The 10,412-nt window shown below is 47.4% G+C and overlaps 1 protein-coding gene across 1 annotated transcript in view; it reads right to left on the bottom strand.

Moving 5' to 3' along the window:
• LOC130681114 (synaptic vesicle membrane protein VAT-1 homolog-like) overlaps nt 1–7,629 on the bottom strand; it is a 45,660-nt gene extending 38,031 nt beyond the window's left edge. Inside the window, exons 1-2 of the mRNA XM_057493310.1 lie at nt 7,489–7,629; nt 4,998–5,094 (exon numbers count right to left, since the gene is read on the bottom strand). The gene's annotated coding sequence lies outside the window, so the exon portion shown is untranslated. The remainder of the gene's footprint in view (nt 1–4,997; nt 5,095–7,488) is intronic.
• Between the last annotated feature and the right edge of the window lie 2,783 nt (nt 7,630–10,412).

Genomic DNA, 10,412 nt, shown 5'->3' on the forward strand with positions numbered 1-10,412 from the left:
ATCAGTATCTGGGAAGTCGCAGCATGGCCCCCAGGGATTTAGCAATAAAGGTTATCTGCTTATCACAGACCATCGCTGGAATTTTAGGGAATTTCTCTTTTATTATGATGTCATCACTTACTTCAGAGGATGCAGGTTAAAGTCCTCAAATTTGGCTCCTGACCTTTGCCAATATCTTGGCACTACTTTCTAAAAGTCTCTCCCACACAAGGAGGCATCTCCTCAGTGACTTTGGAGGTCGACTTCTCCGTGCTCAGAGTGGCCAGGGTTATGCCCTCAGCACCGTATGTCTCCTGAGCCTCATCCAGGCCATCACAACAAGTTCCAGAAACCCCATGTGGACAGAGCTTAAAGTTAAAGCTCCCAGCTCCACTGGCTTCTCTACTGACCTGCCATGGGTTTTGCACTTGCTTATAAATAGAGTTGTTTTTATATATGTGTCCAGTGAATGAAGCCAGAAAAACATCACAACGAAAAGGATCTGAGCTACTGCTCCAGCATGCTTGGCAAAATACCATCCCCGACTAACAGCTTTTATAATCTCTCCTGTGTTTTGTACTTTGGACTCATGACCAAGTGGATAGATATGGTGTTCATCCTGTGCAGATGGAACCATCAACTCCCACATATTCAGAGGACCAACCATTCATCCAGATCTTCTTCTGAGAACAGAGCTTCCCAAAGAATCCTGCCTTAGGGAGCAGCTTTCTATCTTTCTACATCCTCTCTTCCATTTTTGCGTTCCTGCTTCCCCACTGTCGGCCCCTTTGTCTTCATGAGCCCAGACACTAGGGTATCCAGATGCCACTCTACCTGCTGTATTCACAATATAGTTATTCTTTTCCTTTCAGTTGCTGCTGGGTGTTCAGCAGCACTGAGCCTCTGTCTTCACAGAATTTAAAATAAGAAAGGGCAGTTTGACATGATATTCTACATTTAAAAAACCCTAAAGAACCTACTCCCAAACTAATAGATCTAATATCTGAATTCAGCAAAGGTGTGGGATACAAAATTAATACACAGAACCTGTGGCATTCCCATACACTAACAATGAACTAACAGAGAGAGAAATCAGGAAAACAATTCCATTCCCAATTGCATCAAAAAGAAAAAAATACCTAGGAATCAACCTAACGAAGTGAAAGACCTATACTCTGCAAACTACAAGACACTCATGAGAGAAATTAAAGAAGATACTAATAAATGGAAACACATCCCGTGCTCATGGATAGGAAGAATTAATGCTGTCAAAATGGCCATCCTGCCTAAAGCAGTCAATGCAATTCCTATCAAAATAAAAACAGCACAGTAGCCCAGTTTGAAAAAGACAGATACGCCCCCATGTTTATAGCAGCACTATTTACAATAGCCAAGAAACAGAAGCAACCTAAGTGTCCATCAGTAGATGGATGGAAAAAGAAGATGTGGTACATATACACAATGGAGTATTATTCAGCCATAAGAACAAGACAGATCCTACCATTTGCAACAACATGGATGGAGCTAGAGGGTCTTAAGTTCAGTGAAATAAGCCAGACAGAGAAAGACAAGTACCAAATGATTTCACTCATATGTGGAGTATAAGAACAAAGAAAAACTGAAGGAACAAAATAGCCTCAGAATCACAGAACCCTAGAATGGACTAACAGTTACCAAAGGGAAAGGGACTGGGGAGCATGGGTGGGAAGGGAGGGATAAGGGTGCGGAAAAAGAAAGGGGGCATACGATTACATGTGTAATGTCGGGGTTGGAGGCGGCACGGGGAGGGCTGTGCAGCACAGAGAAGACAAGTTAGTGTTTCTACAGCATCTTACTATGCTGATGGACAGTGACTGTAATGGGGTTTGTGCGGGGGACTTGGCAAAGGGGGGAGCCTAGTAAACATAATGTTCTTCATGTAATTGTGGATTAATGATACCAAAATAAAGTTTAAAAAAAGACGTATGCACCCCTATGTTTATCGCCACACTATTTGCAATAGCCAAGCTATGGAAGCAACCTAAGTGTCCATCAGTAGATGAGTGCATAAAGAAAATGTGGGACATAAACACAGTGGAATATTATTCGGCCATGAAAAGAAAAGAAATCCTGCCATTTGCAACACCATGGATGGAGCTAGAGGGAATTATACTCAGTGAAATAAGCCAGGTGGAGGAAAACAAACACCATATGATTTCAGTCATTTATGGAAAGAAAAGAAAGCTAAACAGAAGGAACAAAACAGCATTAGACTCAAACGTATTGAGAAGTGACTAGTGGTTACCAAGGGAGAGGAATTGGGGATGGTGGGGGGAAGGGCGAGAGGGATACAGAGGCACAGTAATTCACAATCAGAATGTAAGTTGGTCGTGGGACAGTAGTGCAGCATGGAGAATACAGTCAGTGTTTCTGGAACATCTTTCCACATTGACAGATAACAATCATAATAATATGGGTAACTGTTGCACCCCTGTACTGTACATTTGAAGCCAACATAAGACTGTATATCGGTGACACCTCAATAAAAAGTAATCAGCAAAAGACCTAAACAGACATTTCTCAAAGAAGACCTACAAATGGTCAACATGTATATGAAAAGTTACACAACATCACTAATCATCAGGGAAAAGCAAATCAAAACTATGATGACATACCATTTCACACTTGTTAAAATGGCTGTTATTAAAACACAAATGATAATGAAAACTGGTAAGGATGTGGAACAAAAGGAAACACTGTCACAGTGTTGGTGGGAATGGAAATGGGTTTGATCACTATGGAAAACATAATGGAGGGTTCTCAAAAAATTAAAAACAGAACTACCATGTGATCCATTAATCCCAGTACTGGGTTTATATCCATGGAAAATGAAATCAGGATCTCAAAGACATACCAATACTCCATGAATTTTCCCCGAAAGACTGTTCACAGTAGACCAGTATAGAAACTTAAATGAATAGTGACACAAGAATGGATAAAGAAAATGCTATATATATATGTACAATATAATCCTATTCACCTCTACAAAAGAGTTAAATCCTGTCATTATTTAACAGTATGTATAGCCTTAGAGAAAACTATGCTAATTAAAACAAGCCAGATACTGAAAGAGAAATACTGTATGATCACACTTGTATGTGGAATCTAAAATAGTCTAAATTAGAGAATCAGAGGGTACAACATGATTGGCCAGGGGAGGGGGAAGCAGGAAATGGGGAGATGCCATTCAAAAATCAAAAAGTACAAGGTTTTAGTTATGCAAGAGAAATAAGTTCTGGAGATCTACAGTATCGCTGGCACACTACAGTGTATACTTGAAATTACTTGAAAGTTTAGATTTTCTGTCAAAGAAGAAATCACATGGATTTTTAAAACTGTCACGATAAAAATGGAAATACAACACAGCGAACTCGCGGGACGTAGTGGCGGCAGCACTGAGGAGGATGCCTGCAGTGGTAAATCTTACATTTCAGAAAAGGAGTGGTCTCCAATCAGAAATAGGATTTTATACCTCAAGAAATCAGAAGAATAACAAACTGCACCAAAATTTAGCAGAAGGAATAAGATCAGAGCAGGGAGAAATGAAACAGAATAGGAAAACTACATAAAATCAAGAGACCAAGAACAAGTTTTCTGTAAGATTTAGAAATTGACAAACATTTAGCTAGGCTGAGAGAGAGAGAGAGAGAGAGAGAGAGAGAGGGCGATAAGCCCTCAAGTAAATCAGAAATGAAAGGGGAACACTGCAACAGGTGTCACAGAAATGTTGCAAATATTCTATAAGAAAGTACTATGAACAATTATATGCCAAGAAATTACATATCCTAGAAAATATGGGTACATTCAGAGAACCATACAACCTCGCAGACCACATCAACAAGTAATAAAGAAAATGTGAACAGTTACAAAGAGAGAGAGTCAAGCAGTCCTCAGAAACCTCCAACACACACCCAGGACCAGAAGGCTTCCCCAGGAGCCTACCAAATACTTACAGAAGAATAAACATGAATCCTGCTATAAATCTTCAGAAACACTTGTATGGAATCACGATTCTGACACCAAACCCAGAAAAAGAGACAGGAAGAAGAGTAGAGACCGATATTTCTGAAGAACATTGATGCAGAAATCCTTAACATATGAGCAAATAAAACTCAACAGCACATTCAAACCAGTACAGACCACAAGTGGAATTATTCCTGCACGGCTAGGAATATTCCACATACAAAAACCACTCAATGCTAATGCGCTCCATTAATAGCAGGGAAGGGAAAAGAAACACACAATCATCTCAGTTAATGGGAAAAAAGTCGTTGACAATGTTTGACAAACTGAAGATAAACACTGAAGGAACCAGGAATAGTAAACACAAGGGCCCTGTATGAAAGGCACACATAAAACAGTGAGAATGGAAGCTTTCCTTCAGGCCCGGGGAGCGGCCCAGGATGCACCCGGCCCGGAGTACCGTGCAAAGTGCTGAACTACCCGAAGTCCCAGCCAGGTCATTACCACGCATAAGACCAGGAGCCATTTGTGCTGCAAAGGTGGACGCCATAATTTAAAATGCATGATAGAATCCCACACCCTCTATCTCTGATGGTGTTTCCCAATCATGAAGATTTTGAGCCAGTGACTCATGTGTCCAGCTTCAAATATATTAAAAATCAGGCTGAAAAGATTGCCCCTCTTTGGTCTCCTTTCCCACAACTTACCACATATTTATGAACATTAGTATGTGGCTTCCCCCTGCAGCCTCTTTCATCTGGGCTACAGAGAGCTGACGGTGTATCCAGGTGCAGCCTTGGATGCGTCCCTGCTGCCCACCCACCCTGATGCCCCATCCCCCACACAAGCCCCATGTCACTGGGTCAGCTGACATGGAACCGAAGTGGGGATGAGAGGTGCTGAGGGGTGAGTGGAGTGACCAGGGGTAATACCGTCAGGGTCAGAGCTCAGGGAGACCCAGGAAGGGCCCTTCAGGAAGGACAGACAGAAGGTCACCCAAAGGGTAGGGACTTTACCTGAGGAACAGCCATTCCCGGCTCCTTCTCTGCCATCCTCCTCCTCTTTTTCCAGACTTTGGCCTCAGGGAACGTGAGTCTTTCTTAGAAGCCAATCCTGAATGCGGAAAACATGCCGTTTAATGCTTAGAGTCATCGCATTCCCCTCCTTTGCCACAACCACATGGGGGGACCTCCCGGTGTGGAAAGGACAGTCCCCTGCTGCCCACTGCTCAGGAGGGACTCGCGGACAATAACCTCCTTAGGCCACCCAGTGAGTTCCTCCACCATCTCTTCAGATACCCGCCTTCCTGGGAAGCCCTTGCACACTCTGAACCAAAAACCTATGCATCAATAAAGGTGAATTAAAAAGAAATCTGCTCAGAGATTACAACGGACTCTTTCAATATTTTGCACATGCATAGCTATGTTTTTGCAATTCTGTATTTCTAAAATGTTTTACAATTATTTCCTGGAAACGAGTTACGTGTTACTATCGGTGTGAAAACCTTTATATAGTGTCACCTGACCAGAGGTTCTCCTTCCAGGAGGTGAGACGGGACCAGCCTTAACGTATGTCATCTGTGTGCAGCAGTGAGCACCAGGGCGCTGAGCTTCTCTCCTGAGGCTGGGGGTGGCTGCAGGGAGGGCTGTCAGGCCTCCATGCGGTGTGATCAAGACCGGGTCTGTGACCTGAAGAGGGGTGTGGGGACAGCCAGGGTCCCCACTGCTGCAGTGTGTGCGATAACGTTTGCTTTTAAAGATGGGAGAATAGAGTGCATAGAAGACCTGTGTTTGTGTGCGGGGGTCCTTTGTGTGTTTCGGATGCACATACCACCATTTGTGGCTGCTGACCGAAGTAACATCCACGAGTCAGGATTACACATCAAGGTTCTCACCCTGATACCAACACTTAATTCCTTTCCAGAAAGTCATTGTGAAATGTTTTTAAAACGCAGAATTGTGAAAAAGCGACTACAGGTGTGCACAACACTGAACGAGTAAGTTGTAGAAGTAAGTTCTGAGCATGCTTCCTTTTCATTTCAGCTTTACACATGGGTGCGGTTTTGTTTTTCTTTTGAGAATGTTACTGCACCAGACATAGTTGGGCTCTGTTGCACAGAACTTCCAAGTCAATCCGGCACATCTTCAACACTGCAGAAAAAAGACAAGAGAGACCAGAGGGGAACAACTACTCTGAGGTCACAGCTCACTATGTTAATAAATCACGTAAAACGGAAGAAAACTGAGTACTACAAAACTGGTTAAATTAGTCTTTGACTCTTAAAACATCACTGACATCCCTACCAACTACATCAAACAGTCTAAAATTATTAACTGGTCACCAAAGAACACGTCCAAGACAGAAGATACAGGGCACAGAGACTGCAGGCCTGACTTAAACCACAAACAAGTTTAAAAAGGAAATGACGTCTAGTTTTTCAAGTCTAAGTCATTTTGATGTTAAAAATAAATGTAAGAATATATCATCCTGATGAAAGAATGACATGAGTTCATTAAAGGCCACCAAAACTTATTTGAGAATCATAAGGAAGTAGAAAATGAAAGAACTAACATTTATCTCAAACTACCAAATTATGAATTAAATGTTAAGTGTCTATATATATATATATATATATATATACATATATTAAATTCCATTATAAAGAAACTAAAAAACAAAGCAGTCATTTTACTGTACCCTTAAAAAGAGCACCGTACAGTGAGAGTCGTTTCGTCCACACTTGTCTTTCCCAACTTCTAACCCACACCAGGAAAACGGAAGGGGGTGACCCACCACTGACCAAGTCAGGTCACTGCCCTCAGGCTAAAAGTTGCAAATTTAAGCTATTTTCTGACATACAATATAAATTGCCCAAGCCTATTAGAAGTTTTGCAATTCTCAGTCTCATCTCTACCACTGAAACGAATTTTAGATGTATTTTTAAAGCCACCAATGTATCACAACTGAATCACTGAGCAATCACCAGGATCCAGAGCCTCACCACCACCGCCCCGTCAGCCTCCACCCCTGCCTCTCTAATGTTGTGTTACCATCTTTTATTTTGTATATCCACCTCCCTATTTCTTTTTCTCTTTGATTTTGTGTTTTTCCGCTGGGTTGCTTCTCATTCAGGTGCCCTCCCCTTTGCTGCCGTCTCTCCCTTCGGTGCCTTCTCTCACCCCTGTTCCGCCCACACTGCACCTGGTTCCCCTCCTGCTGCCCCTTCTCCCCAGCCTTCCTCACGGTCCCCGCTCTCCCCGCATGCCCGCCCTCTTACACTCTCCAGCGCAGTCACTCCGGTGCCCTCCCGCGCGGTCACGCGCCCTCCGACCCTCTCCGGCACCCCCGGCGGCTCTGCTCCCTTCCTCCGCCCTCCGGGCCGCCCCGGTCCTCTCGGGCCCTGCACCACGTCGCCCTGCGGCCATGGCTCCCAGCCCGCACCCTCCCCGGACTCCCCCCGAGCTCCTCCCCGCCGCCCCCCAAGGGCCTCCCTCCCCGGGGGCTCACCTCCACCCGGAGGTCCCGCTGGCCTCTAAGCCTCCCCGGCTCCGCCGCCTGCTCCTTCACGGGCTTGCCCGTCCTCTCCGGGCGCCTGCTCTCCCGCAGCCCCCCGGTCTCCGCACTCGTTCCGCTTCTGTCCCCGCCGCTCCGGCCCGGCCTCTCCCGAGCGCCGTCGCCCGCGAGCCCAGGGGCGCGGAGGCACCGGGCGCCGGCCTCCCGGTAGACCACGTTCACCGTCGGCGGAATCAGGGCTCGAGCCCGGGCGTCCCAGGAGTCCCGGCTCGCCTCCCGCACCGCGCTCTGGGGAAGAGGCGCCTCGCAGGGGCGGCCTGGGGGGCAGAGGGTCCGGCCCGAGGCCGCGGGGAGGCGGTTGGGGGCGTAGGTCGGCCGGAGGGGCCAGCAGGAGACCGGCGGGCGCGGTGGGCCTGTTCCTGGAGCTGGGCGGCCGGCGCTGTGCTTCGGGAGCCGCACAGCCCCCGGTGGAGGGTCACCAGACGCGAGAGGCCCGAGACGCCAGGGAAGGGATTCAGGCAGGAAAACGACGGGAGACGGGAGTGGAAGAGAGGCCAGGGGCGGGGCCCAGCCTCACGGGGACTGTGAACCGCAAGGGGTGCGCGTGGGCGGCCGCAGCGACGTCGGAGGTAAAACGGTGGTGGGCGGGGAACAGACCGGAGGGACCCCGGGCCGCGTATGGCGGACGGAGGGCGGGAGGACTCACGCTCTTCCGGGCCTCTGCCGCCTCACGGTGGGAGCTTGTAGGTCAGCCGGGACCTGCGCGCGGCAGGAAGAGGCGGGCGACCTGGGGGCGGGGCGTGCGCGGGGACGGACTGCGCATGACGGCGGGCGGGTGAGGCGGAGCCCTGAGCTGGGCTGGGTCAGCCCCGCCCCCTGCTGGCAGGTCCCTTGTTCACTAACTTTTTCTCCTTTTTCCGTCAAGGTCTGCATCCTACGTATCTGGATGTTTCAGACTATTGATACAATGTTGCAGAGTTGCGAGGACCATTGTCGCTGGGAAAGATGTTTTCTTCCCCACAGTGAAAACAGCTCAAGTGAAAAGCTTTTTCCAGCGGGGTGGAAGCAAGTTCTGCCAGTGAAGCTGAAGCAACTGACAATCCGGGAACCAGGACCTTGGGGGGTGGGGGGAAGGACCGTGGGGCCACGGTTGGATCCAGGAACCTCCCTGCAATTAAAATCAATTTAAGCAATGCAATTAAACCCTGGAATTGTGTGTGAGGGACATGCAAACTAGAATGTGAAACGAAAAGTCTACCTGGGGGGAATGGGGTTCTTCACACTGACACCCCAGTAACCACATTTGCACTTCTCCATTCGTCCTGGAGTCAGAGCTCAACCCTCCGCTGAGTTCAAAGACTTTTCCAGAGAGGAGACCTGGCAAGGAGGGCGGAGACATGTGCTGATGCAGATCGCCAGTCCTTGTGAGACAGGGAGCGTGGGTGTAGTCAGAGTAGGGGGAGGACCTCCGGAAAAAGCAAGGCGGGATGTTGGCAGTCAGAGCAGTGTACCTGACAGGGAACGCCTTACAAGGACAGCGGTCTGGCCCAGGTGGCTCCCTTCTGCTGCTCTTCTTCGCAAAGACAACAGAAACTCAACTTCCCCCGAGCTTCACTCCCGGCTCTACCAGGCACTTACTCCCCCTTGCTTGGTCGTTTGCTGTGCACGTAGAAATGTTGCAGAAATGTTGCAGCTACGAAAGCAGAAAGATATGTATTGCTCCCCTTGCCTTTGTTCAGGGCTCAGACCTTGGGAGATTACTCCCCTCTGAGCCCGCAGGTGTAAAATAAACCCTCAACACTCCAAGACTTCCCAGGGCCGCTTGATTCTTCCGTTGGTGATCCAGTCCAGGTTTCTCCAGGCCCAGCTTAATTCATCTTTACTTTACCTATAGGTAAACATTATATAGTTTACCTATATGGTCCCTAATTAAGTAGTTCTGTAACCTAGGCAACTAATTTAGCATGCAGGCCCAGCCTTAAACAACATAGTAAAAGGCAGGAAAGATTCCATCTTAAAGATTGTATTTTAGTACCCAGGAAGTTAAAAATGTAGGATTCTTAACTTACTCTTTAGCAAACAGAGAACACCTCATCCCACCTTGGGGGCTGGGAAGGAAGCTGTTTGCTCTGCTCCCAGACCCAGACCCCGGTATTCCAGGGAGAAATCAGAGCGGGAAATTCCCTGTGTTAAGTTAATTCTAAGTATTCACAGACCACTTAACCAGTCTGCACCCCTATCCCTTAGTCACCCCAGGCTCCTTCCTGCTCGGTCTCTCTGCTGGGTCTCAGGCTCAGAGGCTGAGCACTCTGGCTCCTAAAGTTGAGCCCCCTCCGCTCCCCACAACCTGGCCTGTTGGATTCTTGGATCCCACCTCTGCAGAGTCCCAGATAAAGGGTGAATTCTGAACTTGCCCTCTCATGAGGCAGTGTGCTCCACCTGGAAGACCAATCTGAGGGGTAGAAAAATCTTCCATGATTCATGCATACCGGAGACAGTTACTGAGTGTCTGTGAGCCCAGCAGGGAGCCTGCAGAGTCCTGGCACCCAGAGCCTTAGGTTCTGGAGATTTGAGGTCAGTTTCCCTTGCTTCCTGGACCCCAAGCTATCTCTGTCCCAGACAGGAGCTTCTGCAGACAGCCATTCCTCTGCAAGACAGAAGCAATCTGCTCCTTCCTTCACAAGCTGGCCCTCGGGATATTTGAAGACCTCCGCTCTGCCACCTGCACACCCCCGGTCTGGTCCTCAGGTGACATGGCTTGTTAAAATACCTTTTATCACTTTACCAAGGGACACAGAAAGCATGGAGACATATTCCAGTACCGAAGAAGAAGAAAATAAAATTGGCTCATAATCCTATCAGTCTATTCAATTCTCTCTGTTCTCTTATTAAAATTTATTTTTCTTTTTTAAAGACTA

The sequence above is a fragment of the Manis pentadactyla genome, chromosome 15 (assembly GCF_030020395.1).
Source record: "Manis pentadactyla isolate mManPen7 chromosome 15, mManPen7.hap1, whole genome shotgun sequence".
Classification (NCBI taxonomy): domain Eukaryota; kingdom Metazoa; phylum Chordata; class Mammalia; order Pholidota; family Manidae; genus Manis; species Manis pentadactyla.